The sequence below is a fragment of the Ambystoma mexicanum genome, chromosome 5q (genome assembly GCF_040938575.1).
Source record: "Ambystoma mexicanum isolate Mex_15411 chromosome 5q, UKY_AmexF1_1, whole genome shotgun sequence".
In the NCBI taxonomy this organism is placed as follows: domain Eukaryota; kingdom Metazoa; phylum Chordata; class Amphibia; order Caudata; family Ambystomatidae; genus Ambystoma; species Ambystoma mexicanum.
In genome coordinates, this window is record NC_090933.1 from 630,495,299 (window position 1) to 630,515,760 (window position 20,462).

A 20,462-nucleotide genomic window follows, 5' to 3' on the forward strand; every position below is an offset into this window, starting at 1 on the left:
GGGCTAATTTATCTTCAGTAGATTTAGGGATCACCAGTCAGGTATTTTTTTAGAAGACGTGTTATTTTAACATATGAGATCTCATGAGGATAGAGGTGTCTAGTCAAAGTTATTTATTGCTGCTCAGGTCATTTGCTCCTCTAATCAATGTTAGTTTTTCTTCCAAACACTTAAGTGAGTGGAGATGGAGTCGTCCTTGATTTAGGCAGGCCATTTAAAACCTGCAGCAGGTTCCAAAAGGTAGCAAGTTTAGCGAAATCAGGACTGTATCAAAGCAAACATACGAAGGATTCCTCTGGCAGCTGCATGCAATAGTGGATTTAAGGGGCTATTTTAGAATCAACATCAGGAGAGCATTTCCATTGTCTAGACTTCAGAGGAAAACGCCTGAGCCCTGTGCCAAAGAGTGTTCCTGTGATATAAACATTTTCATGTTCTTCAAAAGGTAGAGTTGGAATCGAGCTAATATTGCCATGTTATTTATGTGTTTGTAGAATTCATGTTTGCTGTCCCTAATGAGATAGGAGGGCCCCCTTCTGTTGGGTAAGTATACATCCAGGTCTGGAAGCAGGTATTTGGTAGGCCAGAAGAGTGGAATAAGCATTCCGTTTTTTTCGATTTAGCTTCAACTGGTGTAGGGGCATCTAGTTTTGAATATGAGCCACAGAGTCTGCAGGGTGAGTGGGGTCTTGTTGATTCAATATCATTTTTGTAGGTCGCCTAACCAAAAGACTGATTTTTTTTCTGCTGATTTTAGGCGGCCTACAAAAATAGGAAAAATGACATTTCCTCGAACCCTGCTCCCTCCCCTGCATTCCACCGTCCACAACCCAACCTCGATTGTCACATTTGCTACTAATCGGGGGTTTCACCCCTCCAACCCCCTCCCTCAGCCCCCGCCACCTCCCTCCCCTCCCAAGACCCCAGACACCATTACACACACACAAACACGTACACCCAACACACACACACAAACACACACTTACCCATGCTCCCTCATGGCAACTTCCGGGTCCTGGAGTGCCTGTCAGCCCCTGCGCACTCTCGTGTGCGTCGCAGGGGCTGACAGTTCTATTTAGAAAGACAGCTCTGTGCGGTCACAGAGCGGTCTTTCTAAATCATTTTTTTTTTCGTTCTCTTTTTTAAAATAGGACTTTTGACCTAGAACGGTCTTGTTCCATTTACACCTTGAGATAATGTTAGGTATCATCAGCGTATCTATGTATGTTGCAGATCAGGTGTCTGAGTTGCTGCATATCAATGTTACACACTGTTGGGAAGAGCACTGAAAGTTGATGTATACCATAAGTCACTGGTGTTGGTGAAGTTTTGGAATGTCCAAATTTTACCAGTTGAGAGCAATGTTCCACTAAGGATGAAAACCTCTTATAATCTGCCTCTTTTTCAAGGCATTAAGGTAAAACGTAGTATTGTGTGGTCCATGGTATCAAAGATCATCCAGAAGGTCAAGTACTATGAGAGGACATGTTTCCTTTAAGTTTGAGATGCACACGGCATCATCCACCCCTTTGTACTGTATTAGTTTCAGGGATTAAACCTTCCCTAGAGCCTGAGTGACAACCCTAAATAGATTATATTCTGAACACACTTGTTGATTTGGGTACCTACACAATTCTCAATGGTTTTGCACAGAAAAGTGAGGACTGTGATGGGCTGATAACAATTTAAGAATTAGGGACCAGCTGATGGCTTCTTTAGTGGAGGAGAATCTTGAACATTTGTACCAGAGTAAGAAGCACTGACCAACGAGATGGTGCAGAATGCAGGTGGAATCTGCTGTTTTCAGCAACATTTATGTGCCTCTCCCACCCGGGTGTCTGCTATTTTTCATTCGCTCCCCACATTTCATCTCCCTTGAGTCCCCTGGTGCTCGCCATGGATTCTCTTTCCCCAAGAGATATCCCCGCCTGCCACGGACCGCATCTCTTCCCACCCCAATTACCTGGTAGCAGCTCCCACACTGGTTTGCCAAAGCCATGCCATTTCGGCTTTATGTTATGTTATGTTATGTTATGTTATGTTATGCGTTGTCATGTTATGTTATGTTATGAGAACTCCTTAAGCGCAGCTTTGACCTGAGGGCATTTTGGGACTGTAGATTCCTTAACCTACTTTCCTCTCCTTCCTTACATGTGCCCTTTCCAACCTGGCTCTGACTGGCCCGTTTCACTTTAATGAAATTTGTATACAGGACCTGAATTAATTTAACAAAGCCAGAAACCCAAATATGAATATACATGTTTATTACAGATCTATGATGCTTGGATCCCCTCTTTCAATTAATGTAATAAAGAGTACTTGGAGTATCAGTGTCTTTATCAATATTCCATTTCTCAACATAAAAAATGGTTGTTCGATTAATTTCTGTAAATTCTATAGTTTCAAATGATGATGGGCAGCTAACAATTTGTATTTCTAACAGGATACAATCCTTCCCTCTCGAAATGAAGTCTGGTCTCCCTATCTGCAAATGAAACATGATAGCAGACGTAGGTCTCTTTTGGGAAATCCCAATATCTCTAATCCCTCAAGAACATTAGAACCCTCATTTGGGATAGACATTTCACGAACATTTATGACCCTCAGTCAGCTAGACTTAAAGTACAAAGACATCTGAGAAGGCTTAACATTACCCACAAGGTAGAGCTATGTCTTCTACTGGTATTTAAGAGTATTCTAGTATATTTCATAGTATCTTAGCTCACTAACTAAGGAGTTCTTCTGTGATCCCTAATTCTGTCTTTGTCACCCACTCTTACCTGTTGAATACAAATCCCTCCAGAGGCTCTGTTCTTCCTGTTGTGCACTCAGTCTCTTTCTGTATCTCTCTCTCTCTCTCTCTCTCTCTTTCTCTCTCTCTCTCTCTCTCTCTCTCTCTCTCTCTCTCTCTCTTCCCCTCTCTCTCTCTCCCTCTCCCTCTCTCTTTCTCTCTCTTAGAAGACTTACACAAATATCAGGGGCATTGTCTCCTTAGTTTTCTGGTAAGAGGGCAAGCTATTGTGAGGAGCTCCCTCCCGATGCTACTATGAGGATGCCACATCACTGTTTCTCAAGTGGGGATTCACCCCTGAATGGGGGTTGGTGTAGTTACTCCCTCTCAGATTATTTTATACATCGGCCATATTAAGTCAATACATTGTTCCACAAATAGCTTGTGTTCTTTGAAAGTGTAGTAAGTGATATTTATTTTGGAGCATTTTGATTTAGAGCATTTGACCTCGACCATTAGGATTCCACAAGGCTGTGGGATTGGGTACACATATGTTTGCAGTGCAGAGTTTCTGTGAATTAGAGCAAAACCTCAGAAGATGCCAATTTCTTGGACTACTTGTTTGATGGAACATCTATCAGAAGTAAATTCAGGATTATTTGCGTAATTGGGGTAACCGTGTCTTCTCGAGAATGATTGTTGCAAAATTGACTGACAAGTGTGTGCTCATGTATGGATTTGGTAATTGCAGTGCTATGGGTCATGACTGAGTTGTGGTTCTTCAGCATGCATTGTGGTTTGTATGTGTCTGTACTTTAAAGGTTGGTTTCAGTGGATATTCACTGGTTGTATAAGAGGTACTTTGTTAGCCTCATCTTGTTGAGTGGGGAATGAGTGTGTGTCTACTGTTGATATGGGAGGATATGATGTGCTAGACTCTATGGAGCCTGATGCTCCAATGAAGATTCTGGTACAGAAGGGCTTACCATATTGGTTCTGCAGTACATCTTTTCTGGTTCATTACATTGGGCCTCATTACGGGCCTGGCGGTAACCGTGCCGGTAAAACCCGTAATTAATTACCGGTGCCTGACTTCCCGGTAACACTGGGGTATTCTGACCCCGGCACCCGGGAAGCCAGGCGCCAGTAGTTTTGTAAGTCCCCATTCCCATGTAGTCTCATAGTACTCCATGGGAATGGGAACCACGGAAGCACCGGCACCGTTAGTAACGGTGCCGGTGCTTCCGTGAAACTCCACGGGCGGGTGCCGTTCCACCCGCCAGGTCTGAACCTGGTGGGCGGGATGGCACCTGCCCGCAGAGTCGTAGTGTGCCAGTCTGGAAACAACAGTGCTGGTAGGCTTACCATCACCGTTGTTTGCGGACCGGCACACTCATAATGAGGCCCATTGTCTCCCCTCTATATCACTAGAACATTGCTTAAGTCTAGTGTGACAGGGCCACTTACCTGGCCTTGTCAAGAAAGGGAGCCCAACCCCAACACCCCGGGGTGCCAGAGAATGTGCAGGACCTCCTTACCTGCTTGGCTGGCATTATTGCAGGACACTGTAGAGAAGAGAGCAGCCACACTGCAAAGAGGCGCAGGGGAAAAGAGGCTGTATAAGCCATCTCGAAGCTGCAGGCAGTAGGCCCCATCAACATGGTGCAAGATATCCCAGAAACAAAGACAGCGGACTACCAAAAGAGCAGAGCCTGCACACCAGGAACGGCTCATTAACAGGGCTGTGTAGAAAAGGGGCCAGGCTTAAAGCCATTATCAAGTCTCCCAAACCCTCCCTGCCACACCCCCTGAGAGTAAGGTAAGCCTTTGGTGTGGTAAATTGCTCAATCCTGAGAGGCAGAAGGGTATTTAAGAAGGAGTTTAGGTGTTGTTCAATGTGAGATGCAGTTGGGTGAGGACAGGCGGTGGAGGAGGATGTCCAAGAGACCAGCAGAGGCGAGTGCAACAGGAGTGGAGAGTCTATTGAAGAGAGGGCTCTGTAGAGTGCTTGTGAGTGAGGAGTGGGTGCATTAGTGAGAATGGAAGTAGAGATGTGGGAGTAGTAATTTGGAGTGAAGGTAGTGGTAGTAGGACATAGAGGTAGTAGCAGAGTAGCTGGGAGAGGTAGTAAGTAGTGGTAGCGGCATGAAGAAAAGATTAGAGTTAGTTAGACGGGATAGTAGAGCGGTAGTAGTAATAATGAGGTGGTAGTGGCAGAGGAGTGGGAGCAGGGATAGTGACAGGTAGGGGTGGTAGTAGAGAACGGATGTAGTAGGGTAAGATCTACTGGTAAGAATAGAGAAGTAATAAAAGCAGCAGAGGCAAGGAGGATGAAGGAACGAGGAGAAGAAGATACACCGGTGGTAGCAGATGGTATTGAGAGTAGTGAGTGGAGGAATTGGGAAGGAGTGGTAACATCAATGGGTGGAGGTAGAAAGGTGGAGTGTGAGATCGGAGGGACAGCAGTACAGTGGGAGGAGAACATCTTGGGACGTATTTGTATTTGTATTTATTTTATTTGTATTGTGCACCTTGCCCTGGGGCATCTGGGCGCATAATACGAAGAAAGTGGTTACATACAATCAAAACGGTTTTCCCGAAGGAAGGAGCAAAGCATACAATAACAATACCGTTGCGAGATATAAGGCAAGTACAAGGTAACAATGGTTACTATATAAATACAGTACAATATCTAAAGAAGGCTAAGAAAACAACGTTAACAGGTTACCGTAAGGACAATGTGGTTAGGTGGATGAGGCAGATGCATCAAGCTCACGTATCCATGATTTCGTTTTATTCTTAAAGGAGTGGAAGGATGGTTCTGTTCTGAGTGTAGTGGGTATGGTGTTCCATAATTTGGCCGTGAGGACTGGGAAAATAGATCATCTGGCTGTCTGAAGCTTGTAGCTGAGTATAGTAAGTGTTTGTATATGAGCAGACCTCAAGGGTCTGGTAGCTGTGTGTCCCGTGAAGCGGTTGGTCAAATATGCAGGTGCTGAATTGTTCTGGACCTTGTGAGTTAAAGCAAGAGTTTTGAGCGAAATACGGTGTGTGACAGGGAGCCAATGTAAATTATGTCTTTTGTCAGAGATGTGTAATCTCCTTGGGAAGTTAAGAGCCGCCCTGATGGCATTATTCTGAGTAACCTGTAATTTATCATTGTTTCTTTGGCTGGTCCCTAGATAGAGGACGTTGCAGTAATCTATTTTAGACATGATGAGGGTTCTAGCAAGGATAATGCAGTTGTCAGTCGTCAGGAATGGTCTGCAGGCAGTGATGAGTTTGCAGGTGTAGGCCGATGCCGAGACAACAGCATTTGTTTGCTAGTCAGAGATAGTGTCGAGTGTAAGTAAATTCCAAGTTTTCTTGTAACGTTGGACACTTTGATAATGTTCCCGTCAATAGTAAATGATTTGTAGGCTGGGTCAAGTTTATTGAGTTTGATGTGGGAGCAGAGGACAAGTAGCTCAGTTTTTTCATCATTAAGGCAGAGCCCATGATGAGCCATCGAAGCCTGGATCACTAAGTAGGGTTCATTAAGAGCTTTGAAGTCAGTTACATAGTCGCCTGTGATGGGGATGAGTATCTAGGTGTCGTCAGCATAGTTAGTGTATGAGACACCCAGATAGTCAAGTATGTCAAAGGGCGGCTTAGTAAACACATTGTACAATGTGCGGGATACACAAGATCCTTGTGGGACTCCACACGGGACTGGGGCTGGTTCAGCAGAGGCAGATGATGAAAAAACCCTCATGGTTCTGTTCGCCAGGAAGGAGCTGATCCACGATGTGACCGCGTCAGACAAATGGGCAGCTATTTTGAGGTGGTGACAGAGAATTTTATGATCTACCTTGTCTTTCAGATCCTCATTTTGTGTTTTTAAGTCAATCAAGGCTGTCTCTGTCCCATGTCTATGTCGGAATCCTGATTGTTTTAGGCCCAGTAGTTTGTTTGTTTCGAGGTAGTCCTGGATCTGTAGGTAGGCCGCCCGGTCCACAATTGTTAGTAAGTAAGGCACAGTAGTAATGAGCCTGTAGTTGGTTGGGTTACTCGGGTCAAATGTAGGTTTTTTAATTACTGGGATGATCCAAGCGTCCTTGAGTGTTATCCGGGACTATACCAGATTTAAATGAGGCATTTATGAAGGTAGTGATAAAGGGAGCAAAATCATGCGCTGCCTCCTTGATGATAGGAGCAGGGCATGAATCACCTTGGCAATTTGAAGGTTCGAGCTTCTTGATAATATTTTCAACTTCCCAAATAGCGATAGGCGTGAAGCTGAATGGTTCAAAGGTGTGTTTAGGCGTGGGGAGGTTGTGAGACGGGGAGTTAATTGGAGAGTCTGAGAGATTACTTCTTTTGGTGTTAATTTTAGCTTGCAGCATAGAAATGTTATCTAAGAGTGCCTTTTGGATGTTGTTACACCAGGCACTATCAGGGGTACAGGTGTCCAGAGGGGCTACAGGAGACTCTAATTACTTGAGGATCTTAAAGAGTTCCTTTGTGTTAGATTGTGCTAGCAGTATACGTTTATTATACACGTCTTTTTTGGCTTCCAGTAAGGCTTCTTTATAGATAGAGGCAACGGTAAGGTTATTTCTGTTGACTAGTGACGGTATACTTTTCCAATGTGCCTCAGCCTTTCTTTTTCCTTTGCGAAGGTCTCTGAGATGTGAGGTGAACCAGGTATTGAGATGGAGGTGAGGTTTTTGTTTGCGCAGTTTTAGTGGCGCAGTGGTGTTAAGGCCTTTTAGCATGGCATGATTATAAGTATCTACTAGGACTGTGGGGTCAGAGCAGGAGGTTGATGTAGTGTTAAGCAGAGGAAGGATCAGCAGACACAGTTTCTCCATTGTGATATCCTTCTTATTACGAGTGTGGATGGGAGGGGCAAGGTTAAGTTTGGATGTTTGGGCGTTGGACTTGATAGAGAAGATTATTTTGTGATGATCCGACCAGAAGCAAGGGGTCACGAGATCAAGTTGAGCGAACAGTTCAGGTCAGCAACCCAATCGAGGGCGAATCCTTTATTGTGGGTAGGCTCTTTGATGTTTTGGGTGAGTCTGAAGTTAGTTAGCGTGCTTGCTAGGTCAAGGGCTTTAAGGTCGTTCACATCCTGGTCCCCTAGATTGAAATCGACAAGTAGAAGGATTTGTGAATTAGGTTTAGTATTGGTGGCAAGGATGAAAGAGATGTCCTCTGTGAACGTGGAAGTAGGACCTGGTGGCCTATAGATAACGTAATCTGTGGCAGTTTGGTTGGGAGAGATAGTTTAATAGAGAGTAGTTCAGCAGATGGGATCTTAAGGTTAGGGACAGTTCTAAATTCAAGTGAACTCTTGAAGATAAAGGCTAATCCTCCACCCTTTGTTTGATTAGTATCCCTATCACACCTAATGATGGAGTAGTTGTCAGGGATCACCAGGGACAAGGCGGGGCCTGCTGCCGTGTGCAACCAAGTCTCTGTGATGGCAAGGAAGTCTAAGTTTTCAGTTATGATCAGGTCAGAGATCTCTAAGGCATGAACAGGGAGGGATCGAGCATTGATGAGCGCACCTTTGACCTTAAAGTCCTTGGCGTTGGTGGTGCTGGTAGCCAGGGGGGCTGGAGCAATTTTGTTGGCAGGGCTGGGTTAATGTTGGGTGTTGGTGATTTGTTGTGAGAGTCATGGAACTGTTGATAGGTCAGGTAGTGGAGTCTAGAGGCTAATCTCTGGTTTCTGGCCTGGGTATCACAAGGTTGTCTTGCGTGTGTAAGTATAGTCTGGTTGGTAGTAATAGATGGAGCAGCTAGGTATGTAGGCAGTGGGCTGTTGGCAAAAGGGAAAAGTATTGCAAGTGATTAGGTGGAATCTAGTACCTAGTCTCTGGTTTGTAACATAGATGGAGGAGGGGTGATTGGCAGAGGAGACTTTACTATTTAAAGTCGTGGTCTGGTTGAAGGTTGAATGGCAGTGTCGTGAGCCAGGCTCCAGGTTTCTAACTTGAGTAGAGCACAGTTGATTGGGCGTGGGTTTGGATGCAAAGTGTTGTAGCCAAAGGGCTGGTGCATTCAGATAGGGATTGGAGAATGTCATGTTAACAGGAGACTTTAGATTGTACAGGTATGGCGTGGAGGTAGCTGGTGCGTATGAATAATAGTGCTGTGATGTTGTGGTGCGAGGTGTGATGGTGTTGTAAGGTGTCCAGATCAGGACCCAAAAGGAGAGCAGGAGGTGCATTGTGGTGTGTTGTGTAGGCCGCTGGGTAGGCTGCCATGTTGATTTGCACATGCTGGGGGTCTGAGGTGAGGAGAAATCAGGCGTCCAGGGCATTTTAACAGACTAAGCAAGCAAATGATAATTAGAACAAAATACAGTCTGTGTACAGCCACTACTTCAATGGATTGGTAAAAAATGACCTCCAGAAGAACGAGTTGGCCAACTAAGGTGTTGACAACTGTGTAGTGAGTATGCAACAGAGAAAGCACATCAAATTATACACAGATTGGCATCAATTATGCACAAGGGTAGGGTGAGTAATACAGTCATACACTCGATATATCAGGACGCATATGGTACTAGCTGGCAATACGAAAATGATAAAAGTGCAAACAACAGTAAAGTTAAGCATGTGAACAGAGTGAGTGTGTTCAGCGGTATCATCAGGCGGTACTATGCGTCAGGATGGCTGCATGCCAGCAGGCTACAAGGGATAGGCACAGAGAGGTCTGAACCGTACTGTGTGGCATTCTAATAGTATGTGCGCAGAATAGGCAGGCATAGAGCCAGATCCACCGATAGCAGAGTAAAGAAGTATGCATTAAAATCGGGCACGTTAGGTATTGTACTCAGACAGAGAAACACCTACATCAACAACGTCAATAGAGGGAGGCAGGGTGGTACTGGAAGTCATAGAGACTATAGCTCAGCTGCCACTTAAGCAGATTACAGATTCAAGTCAATCAACAGAGTGGCTCAGGGTCTAAGATGAGTAGTAAGTAGGGCGCGTGACGTGCAAAGTGTAGCTGTTTAAAAACAGTGGCCGAAGAGAAGGAGTAGTATACAAAGTACTACCAAAAATAGGAAGTGGTGACATGTACAAGATCAGATAGACAAGTACCAAGGCAGTTAAAGCGAGGCATAAGGGGGAATGTACAACAATAATGCATGACGTGAGTTCAGGGGCAGGTTCGGTACGGTGTACTCACAGCAATTTGACGAGGGGTACTGGCCGACGAACCGTACAGCAACAGACAGGCACAGGACAGGAAGCAATGCTTTGGTCGTAGTCCTTCGGGCGGTGGGCCGGTTTACGCCTTGCCAGCGTCGGATTGGCCAATACAACAGGGCCAGCAGCCAATCAGGTGGATGTAGCCAGGATAGAAGAGGGCTACCAACGAAAATCAGACGAAGCAGAGGCTGGTGGCCAGATGTAGAGTAAAGAAGAGTCAGGCAAGACTGTGTGCGCATGAAGGACAGGTGGAACTGCCTGGAATGAGGCACCATCCAAGAACACCCTTAGAGAACTAAGCGGGATTGGTCAGGGGCCTTCAGAAGACCACTAGGGAGACAGGTAGTCATCACCGTAGGAAAAACATCATTAGTTCCAGTCAGAAGACCAAACAGACAGGTGGCACCGTTCAACAGAGCTGACATGCCTATTATAGATACCTGGGATTGGGAGGAGGGAAAGGCAAGGTCGAGCTAGAGAGGGACGACCCTAGCACCCAAACCCTCCAAGCCCCGAGAACCACAGAGAGCACCCAAATTCAGCATCCAGTCAGTCTATTGAAGGTCAATAAACACCCTTGCACTTACATCCCGAGTCAGAGTGGTTATTTGTGGTGGGACACCCCGTCACACTAGTTAAAGCAGTGCCATTAGTAACAAGCATTTGATATTGAACAGCTAGGTTAGAGCCCGGGTTTAGAAATGTTTAATGTTTAGGAGGTATTTTGTTGGGTCTTCCTTCTTTTTCACACAAGATGAGGGTGGGGTTGACAGGTCTATGTTTGTGAAGCAATGTATGTCCCTCTGCATCATAGTGTTTATGGAGCTGATACACTCTCTTATGGTAGATATCTAAAGTTCCATTTTGTATAGCAGAGGTTTTGATATGGTAATCTTGTTCTGTTTGAAAATAGACTAATTTGTTACTTGTGATTTATGTGCAAGAACAGGGTTTACATGGCAGATGTATTTTGTTTTTCAGTCATCTCTGTGAAGGTCTAAATGGTCATAGGTCTTAACTCTGAGAGTTCCTCGTTTAAGACTCTTGCTTGGGAGACAGTGCTTTCCGTATTTGTGATCGTTGACTGTTATGGCTTTTTAACCATTGGACTATTTGTTTCCTTCCCCATGAGCTTGAGAGATGTTGTGGCCCTGATTGTTGTGAACAGAGAAAGAGGTGTATTGACTTTGGCAAATATATGTTATAAAGTGTGATTCCATGTTTATCATAGTTAGGATATCTGATCTAAAGTCATGTTGGAAGGATCTGTGGAGTTGACCTCCATTGTATCCAATCAGAGTGTTAGTGAATGTGCCTGGCCTGATAAGGAGTAAGGAAGTTATTACACATCAGTCATTGGGAGGAAGTGTTACACATACCAGACATTGGTCCCTCTGGTCTCAAAACCGATTATGCGGCTCACTTGGAGTCAGGAATTCCAAGATGGTGGACCACTGTACGGGTCGTTCAGACAGTAACATTACATTCTTTCCACGTTCTCCAGGAATGCGGCGAACAGCTCACATGATCCCTTATACGGCACGAAGATTGAACGCTCTTCGCGTCACTCCTGTTGTGGCTGATGCTCCGTGAGTTTGCATCTAGGTGTTGTTATCTCACTCTACTCTTGTTGCAACCATTTCTACTACTTACCTTACTAACCTTGTCTTCCCTCTACTTTTCAGACTTTCCCTCCGCCTGTCCCGTGCGCCCGACGGAGGATGGAGAATAGTTCCTTGGTATCTGATTTAGCCTTAGATATTCTGTCATTAAAGGTATTCTTTTTAGTGCTTGTGAAGAAGAAGACTAAGAGGCCACAATCTCATGTTGAATTCTCTTCAGTAGCCAGTAAAACAGTAACAAATGACGAACCTATGCAAATCGGAGCAGTTCGAGGTCCTCTATCTACTACTGAAAAAGAGCCTCATCGCACATTTTACGTGATTGTCTTCTGGTTCCTCCACGTCGTACCCAAGGTATGGGGTCGGGAAACTCCAAAACCCTACTGCAAGGGGAACAACGGTAGGGGTTTACAAACCAGATTCCCCAAAAAGAGTGAACTTAAACATTGACACTGCAGCCTCGACTCAGAATATGGTCATTGTATCTTTAACCCTTACTTTGCCTAATCAAACGCTACGAGGAATACCTGCCTTAATAGACTGTGGAGCCGCAGGAAACTTTGTGGACGACCAATGGGCCACTATTCACAGAATCACTCGTAGATCCAAAGCCATAATCACTCCTATCCAAGGGGTCGATGGTAACCCATTAAGCTCAGGACCTATCCAAGAACAAACTGATCCTGTTACTTGTCAGATTGCCGCGCACCAAGAATCCCTAGTTTTTGACCTAATCAAAGCGGCTCATTTTCCTATCATATTAGGTCTTCCTTGGCTACGGCTTCATAACCCTTTTATAAATTGGACAGCTGGAACCCTTTTTCTCGGCTCTGAATATTGTGTTCCCCATTCTTTATCCAATGAGTCAGTAGGCATACACATCCCTACAGACAGCTCAGAGTCTCCTTCGGTTTCCACCATAAATCATTTAGAGACCATCCCAGACTGTCATCGGAAGTACCAGTCTGTGTTTTCTACTCCTGAATTCCCGACTCTACGGCCTCACCGAAGAGATGACTGTCACATAGAATTACTGCCTGACCAACCTATTCCCTGTATGTATGTTCTGTCACAACGAGAAAAGGAGGTCCTTAAAGGCTACCTTCAGGCGAACTTACGAAATGGACTTATCACAGAATCAGTATCCCCTGCAGGAGCATCACTCTTCTTTATTCCTCAAAAAAATACTGATGAACTCAGACCATGTATCGACTTTAGAGGAATCAATAAAATCACTGTGGCAGACAAGTACCCTATGCCACTTATTCCGGACATCCTTGAAGCCGTCAGGGGAGCCTCCTTCAATACAAAATTAGACCTCCGTGGGGCATATCACCTAATTCGCATTGCTTCCGGAGATGAATGGAAAACAGCCTTCCGAACACCTTTTGGCCATTTCGAATATCATGCGATGTCTTTTGGGTTGGTGAACGCACCAGCTGTGTTCCAACGTTTTATGGATCATCTCTTTGCAGATATTTTGTTTCACTTTGTGATTATATACCTAGATGATATCCTTGTGTACTCATCGACCCGAGAAGAACATATCAAACATGTCAATATGGTACTTGAACGCCTGCAGTCTAATCAGCTCTACTGCAAAGCCTCCAAATGTGAATTTCATCAAAATCAAGTAACCTATTTAGGGTTTGTCATGTCACCACAAGGCATCTCCATGGATCCAAAGACGGTGTCCGCTGTAGTCGAATGGCCTATTCCAGTCAATGTTAAAGAGATCCAAAGATTCTTAGGGTTTGCTAATTTTTATAGAAAGTTCATCCCTTGTTTTTCTGAAATCATCTTACCACTTACTCATCTGCTGAAGAAAGGAATTCCATATTGCTGGGATGACTCAAACGATCTAGCATTAAAAAAACTAAAAACTATGTTCACGTCTGCAGCCATTTTGGTAACTCCAGACCAGGCTAAGCAATTCTTTGTAGAGACAGATGCTTCCCATCATGCTTTAGGCGCAGTTTTACTACAATGCACTGAAGATGGAGAAGAAAGACCAGTAGCATACCTTTCCAAAACTTTCAATGCTTCTGAACCGAACTATTCGGTGCTTGAGAAAGAATTACTGGCGATAAAAAGGGCCTTTGAGGAATGGAGACACTTACTATTAGGATCACCATTTCCTGTGGTAGTTCGCACAGATCATCAGAACCTCAAGGTTTTACAAAATGCACACATGACTAATAGTCGACAAGCACGCTGGGCGTATTTCTTTCTCCCGGTTCGGATTGAATTCACTTTTCTCCCTGGAAAACAAAATTTGAAGGCTGATGCCCTTTCTCGAAAAGATTCGCCTACCACCCAATTTAGTCCAGAACCACTATTTCCCAAAGCAAAATTCATCGCTGTTCTCACAGACTTTCTACAAGAACTTAAATACGCTTCCACAACTAACCAATCGATCTGTGAAAAGATAGCCTCTAATCATCACCTAACCCGGGACAAATACTACTGCTTTCACAATTCTCAGGTTTTGGTTCCTACTTTGGCACTTCAAAAAGAAGTGTTGCAGATGTGCCATGACTCCCGAGCAGCAGGTCATCGAGGAATTCAATGGCCCGAAGTCCGTGCTGATGTTCAGGACTACGTAGCTGCATGTCCTGTGTGCTCTCAAGCTAAGACTCCACGAACACCGCGATGGGATTACTGACTCGAATGCCAATCCCAAATAAGCCTTGGCAGGTAATGTCTACAGACTTTATCGTGGATCTTCCTCCTTCGCATAACAAGACCACTATAATGGTTACTATAGATTACTAAACCAAGCTGCCTCATTTTACACCACTGGACAAATTACCAGGAGCCGAAGGTATGGCAAAGGTTTTTATTTCAGAAATCTTTGCCCGACACGGCCTACCGGATACTGTAGTATCGGATCGGGGTCCTCAGTACACTTCAGTGTTCTGGGAGAAGGTCTGCCATACATTAGGAATTAAACGGGCTCTTAGTTCTGGATATCATCCACAGACCAACGGACAGACCGAGCGTCTTAATCAGACCCTTGAGGGATATCTGCAATGCTTTGTTTCCGCCGCTCAGGATAATTGGTTGGATTTATTACCGTTTGCAGAATTTGCCAACAACAACGCTCGACATTCTGCTCTTCGCACTAGCCCTGTTCCTATGGGTTTCATCCTTCCTTTGTACCTACAGTTAGCCACTCTACTCCATGCAGCCCGGGAGTGGATAGTTTGATATCTGACATTCAAGAAGGACATAGACTAGCCAAGATCTCATTACTGGCTGCTCAAGACAGAGCCAAGAGTATTGCAGATAAACAACGTCGAGACTCTCCACCTTTGACCCCGGGAGATTTGGTTTGGCTGGCATCTAGATTTCTCCCTCGTCATTTGGTCGCGTCTAAACTTTCCCCGCGATTATTTGGACCTTTCAAAATTTGGTGGGGCCGGCTGCTGTAAAACTAGCTCTACCTCAGTCCTGGTCTCGAATACACCCTGTCTTTCATCTTTCCCAGATCAAACTAGCAGTTCAAGACCGTTTTCATCGAGTGAACCGAACCCCTCCGCCTCCGGTATCTACAGACACCGGTCCAGAATTTGAAGTCACCAACATCTGCGACTCCCGTTATCGCAGGGGGAAACTACAATTCCTGGTGGACTGGAAGGGGTACTCTCCCGCAGAAAGGACGTGGGAACCAGCATCAGGGGTTCATGCTCCCCGATTGGTTTGGCGTTTTTTTAGATTACACCCGGGGAAGCCGGGGTCGCCTCCCAGGAGAAGGGGGCATACTGTTACACATACCAGACATTGGTCCCTCTGGTCTCAAAACCGATTATGCGACTCACTTCGAGTCAGGAATTCCAAGATGGTGGACCACTGTACGGGCTGTTCAGAGAGCAACGTTGCAGTCTTTCCACGTTCGCCAGGAACGCGGCAAACAGCTCACGTGATCCCTTATACGGCACGAAGATTGAACACTCTTCACGTCGCTACTGTTGTGGCTGATGCTCCGTGAGTTCGCATCTAGGTGTTGTTATCTCACTCTACTCTTGTTGCAACCATTTCTACTACTTAAATTGCTAACCTTGTCTTCCCTCTACTTTTCAGACTTTCCCTCCGCCTGGCCCGTGCGCCCGATTCTCGGAGTTGTTGCTCGCTCCTCGTCGAACACAAGATTATTATTTCAGTTCTCATTATTCCTACGGGTAAATATTCTTAACATCCAGAACTATATCCTATTCTCCTTTTGAGCTTGACTCTTACCCGATTATAATCGCCAGATCTTACCCCTCTTTTATTCCATAGACTTCCCGTCCAACTCCTTCTATCGTATCCTGTTGTTTAGGTATTCACGAAGTTGCTGATCAAGAGGTTAGAGGGAGTTCATAATCTTACCTACTTCTTGTATCTAAGCTTACTTGTTCTCCTTTCATCTCATCCTGTTGTTTTCTTACCTCCAGAAGAAACCACCCAGCACCGTACTTCCAGTTCCATTGGTGGCGCTGAAGGCACCTTTTCGCTCGAGTCACTGGATCCTGCTTCCTACCAGGGTTTTCTACCTCAGAGGGTTTCCCTGACGGTCGTGTAATTTCTCTCAAGGTTTTCTTACCGGGCAGAGAGTTACGTGGCTGTCGAGGCAATCTTTGCTTTCAGCATTTGCTTACCATTGGATACGCCAGTCTGCCAGGGTGAGAATTTACATAATTTCTAAATTGCTTTTGTTAACCCAAGGCAAAGATTCGGACTAGTATGAAGAGAGCTGATGCTTCTTCAAGAGGAGTAGAGAGGTTTAGGGCAGAACGCCTCTAGTGTCATGACAGTGGCTTATGTAGGATATTCTTAAATTGGATAGAATCATTTAGATGAGGAATTGAAAAAAGTTAGACATCAACACACTACCAGAAAATGATAAAATGAACGAATCAGTGGATGATTTTGTCACAAACGTAAAAGAACTTTCTGTCACTTGTGAATTTGGCACAATGTCAAACATGCTTGTCAAGGATATGCTCATTGTGTATTGCGAAGACTTGAAAATTCAAGAGAAAATGTTGATGTGGTGTTCACAGTTCAAACAGCTTAATAACCCTCAGTCAGAACAAATGCTAATGAAAGTAAAATTCAGGCCATTGAAATTCCAACCATGATGAGCAGACACAGTGAACTGTGGAGGAGCAGTTGGATGCATTATCCCTACCTCCCACCCCCTCAACACCATCATACTGCAACAGTAGGAGAAGGGCTCTGTGTGGGACCCCATGTGTTGTTCCTGTACCGCATTCAGTGTACAAGAGACAATATGCACTCAGACAGCCGTACCAAATGTACCCTCACACTGAAAATGTGGAAGGATGCCGTGTGGAAGGATGTCAGCACACACCATTGGATATCATAGAGCACTGAGTGAAACCTTACATGGACAGAGTGATGTCATAAAGAAGATATACAAAGCAATACTGAAAAAATATGAAAATACTGAAGCGTGACGATGTAACTGAAGTGACAAGAGAAACATGTACGAAACGATGAAGTAATCATGAATGCAAAAGAAGACAAAGTAACTTGTTGACAAATAAGTGTAAATACGCAGTAAAGCAAGGTAGAAAACATAGATAGAATCCTGCTATAGAGGAACATATAATGTGGCTAGGATGGCCATTATTGGAAAATGGACTCCGGCTCATGAAAAGATTCAACTCAACTACCTCAGAAACAGACCAGGGTTGAGCAAAACAAAGAGGAGTCAATGTTGGATTTGGATCAAGGATGCTATTTTTAAGGAATAGCTTTAAAGCACGAAGGGAGACAGGGAAATGGGTCATGGACATAAGACATATTTCGCTAAGATAAAAGAAGAAGAAACCATTTGCAAGAGCCAAGAATTGGACAATTAAAAGTGTATAAAGTTCATGCAAGAAAGAGGGAGCAAGTCTCTAAAGTCCAAGAGGAGCAATGACACCCAGTATAAATAAATTAAATGCCAGTAATTAAGAGGCTGAAATAGACAAATCTGTGGTCTCTTCACATGCGACTCAAATGTTGAATACAAGGGCTAGTCATTAAGCCTGGCATGAAGATAGTGATGTCTTTCACTCCCTTGAATGTCCTCGAACAGAGAACAGGCTACAAGGTTAACTAGAGATGGGAAACTTTGGCTCATGGCCAAACAGCTGAGAGATGGTGGACTAATTGGGAAAGTAGGGAGTAATCTGATGTGATCCAAGCACCTGGGTTTAGGTTTCCTTACGTGCTGCTAGCTGAGTCGAAAGTCCAAGGTTGGGTGAGAATGCCAATCAATCGATGGGTCCATGGGGCAACCTACTATACAATGTTGCATAGATCTTTCACTGCCATTTAAGTTGTCTTGCAGATAAGAGACAGCCAATGAAGTAGTAACCCATATGTATTCTATAAATTGTGATGCTCCCCTAACCAATCTCTCACGCAAATAGGTTTCATGGTTTGCCACGTTGGATGACGTCATAGATTACGCGTATTGGGGTATAAGACCACTGTTCAATCTAATTTGTGTGTGAGTGTTCAAGCATCAGTCTGATATCTGCCAGATGGCCCTGTATTAAACTGATATTAAAGTAGTACTTTGCCATATGCTTTAAGTCTGTCCGGTTATTTGGTCTGAGATCTTTATTGGTAATTCCATCTAGCACAAAGGACGCTACAGGTGCTAGAACACAGACTCACTTGGATCTATAAGGTTCTTAAGTAAGGGGAGAACACTTAAAGCAGGCTCAAACGCTTCAGATTTGGAGATCTTGACCACTTGGCAAACAGTATGCCACCCGGCTAGCTACAAAATATATTCCAGACGTAGAAAAAAAGGGCACTTTCTCAAATACTGTAACTCACAGCAAGCCAATACAGTGAAGGCTGTAGAGATGGCTTCACAGAATGTCTTGTCAGATGACAGGGATGAACTGAAAGTGCTGGCACTACAAAAGGGGTGAGCATAAGGGAAAACTCTACTGGAAAGGAAAAGTGACTAAACATGAAGTGAAATTACTTGCTGAGTAGGGGCCGGATTTAACCATTCTAATACTCAACACTTTGAAAACATCTTTGAGACAGAATAAAATGAGACTTCACAAGTATGATGTCCTGCTGGGAGCATATGGCAGTGCCAGGATGTCATGTATTAACCACAATAACTATCACTAATCTGCAAAGGATACAGGTTAGGACCACTAAAAGGATACAAGTGATCAGGGTAACTGCCGGATCCCTTGTAAACAGGAAACGGCTTGAAGGTAGTGAAGTCAATTGTAGACCTTCCAAATGATGTCACTCTATGACTGAAACTCACAGCCAGAGAGAGGAATCACTGGAAAAGGCGTGGAACAACAAATAAACGCCAACCTGTGAGAAAACAATGTATCATGAATATATATGCCAAGGCTATTAAATCCTCTCTCTGAATCAAGAATAAAGGCCATCACTAATCTGTGGACGTTGAATAGTTGGAACAGGTCCGACAAAACACACCAAAGCAATCCAAGTAAGAACAACGAAAAGGAGGGAAGGTTAATATGGGAAACTAATCCTGAACGACACGAGGGTCACGCTAGATACCGGGTTGGTGCACCACAGGGAAGCGTCTAACGTCTTGTGCACTAATACCCTTCTTTGAGAACAAAAATAAAGGTACTTGTCGGAAGAATTGATCCTTGCCCTTGAAGTTTAGTATAGATTTTCGGGAAGTTAATGTCTTGTGGGTTAGAAAGCCTGATAAACAAAGAATCACTTCTTCAATGCAAATAATGAGGCTTAATTGGTGACCAGGTATTCATGGGTTGCGGCGGTATGCAGATATCCCAAGAAACCGCTGCTAAATGGAAAACACTGGAACACACATACAGCAGTGAATAATGCCAAGTAAAGACGCGGCTTTGGATAATCACTGGAAACACATGCAGCAGCAAAAAAGTTCCAGGAAAGCCGCTGCATTAGATGGTAACACATGCAGCAGCGAACAAGTTCCAGGAAAGCCGCCGCGTAACTCAAGCACAGATTGAGGCTCCCACTGCCTGCTCGTATTCCGGATGAAGGCGGCGGAAAAGGGAACAGTAAGGTAACTTAAGAGGAATGTTGGTCGAAACTCCAAATCATACAGAGCTCAGGGTAGAATAAATAACAAATGAGCCAACACAAGAAGAGCAGAAGAAAATATGCAAGGACGCAGGTTAGAGCTTCAGACACACGACTCCAATGAACATGATCAGAAGCAGCGAGCATGACTCCCAAAGCTGCTAATAAACGTAGCTGTGAAATCACGTGAGAATGCTAATCACATGACTTCTAACGGCGTGAATAGTGCAAACGCTGTTTTCCTGGCAATACATCAAATAACCTCCACTTGGAATAGAACGGTTTTGATGTCCTATAGGCAAAACTTGTCCCATGAGAATAGGGAGCCATAGGGACAGGTGCAACCAGGTTACCATTCATGACACAGGAGTATATGGCAGAAAGAAAATTAATTTGCATGGATGCTCCAAATGTGAACTCAAGTTCAAAATCGTTTTTGCGACACACACGTATATGTCACATGAGACGAAAGCCCTATTCTAGGTTGGCACGAAAAATGTGCCTTACGAATGAAATTAGAGCTTTGTATAGCAGAACAATTGTACTCTCTTGAGACAAGAAGTTGACAGGATGCCATTGAACAATATGACTATGTGGTTGGCAAAGCTATTGGCTGTGTCAAGAGTTACTCACACTACATCAAACTGAAGGTTGTGGGGGTTCCAATCCAGTCCAATGTACAATCAGTACCTACCGCAGCGAGAAAAGAACTACAAAAAACAATGTAGTCAAATGGGCACAAAGGGCACTGTCAGGCCAGTGCAGTCCACAGGGTCACTCAGTCCAGTGGTTCTGATAAAAAAAATGATAGAGAACAGTA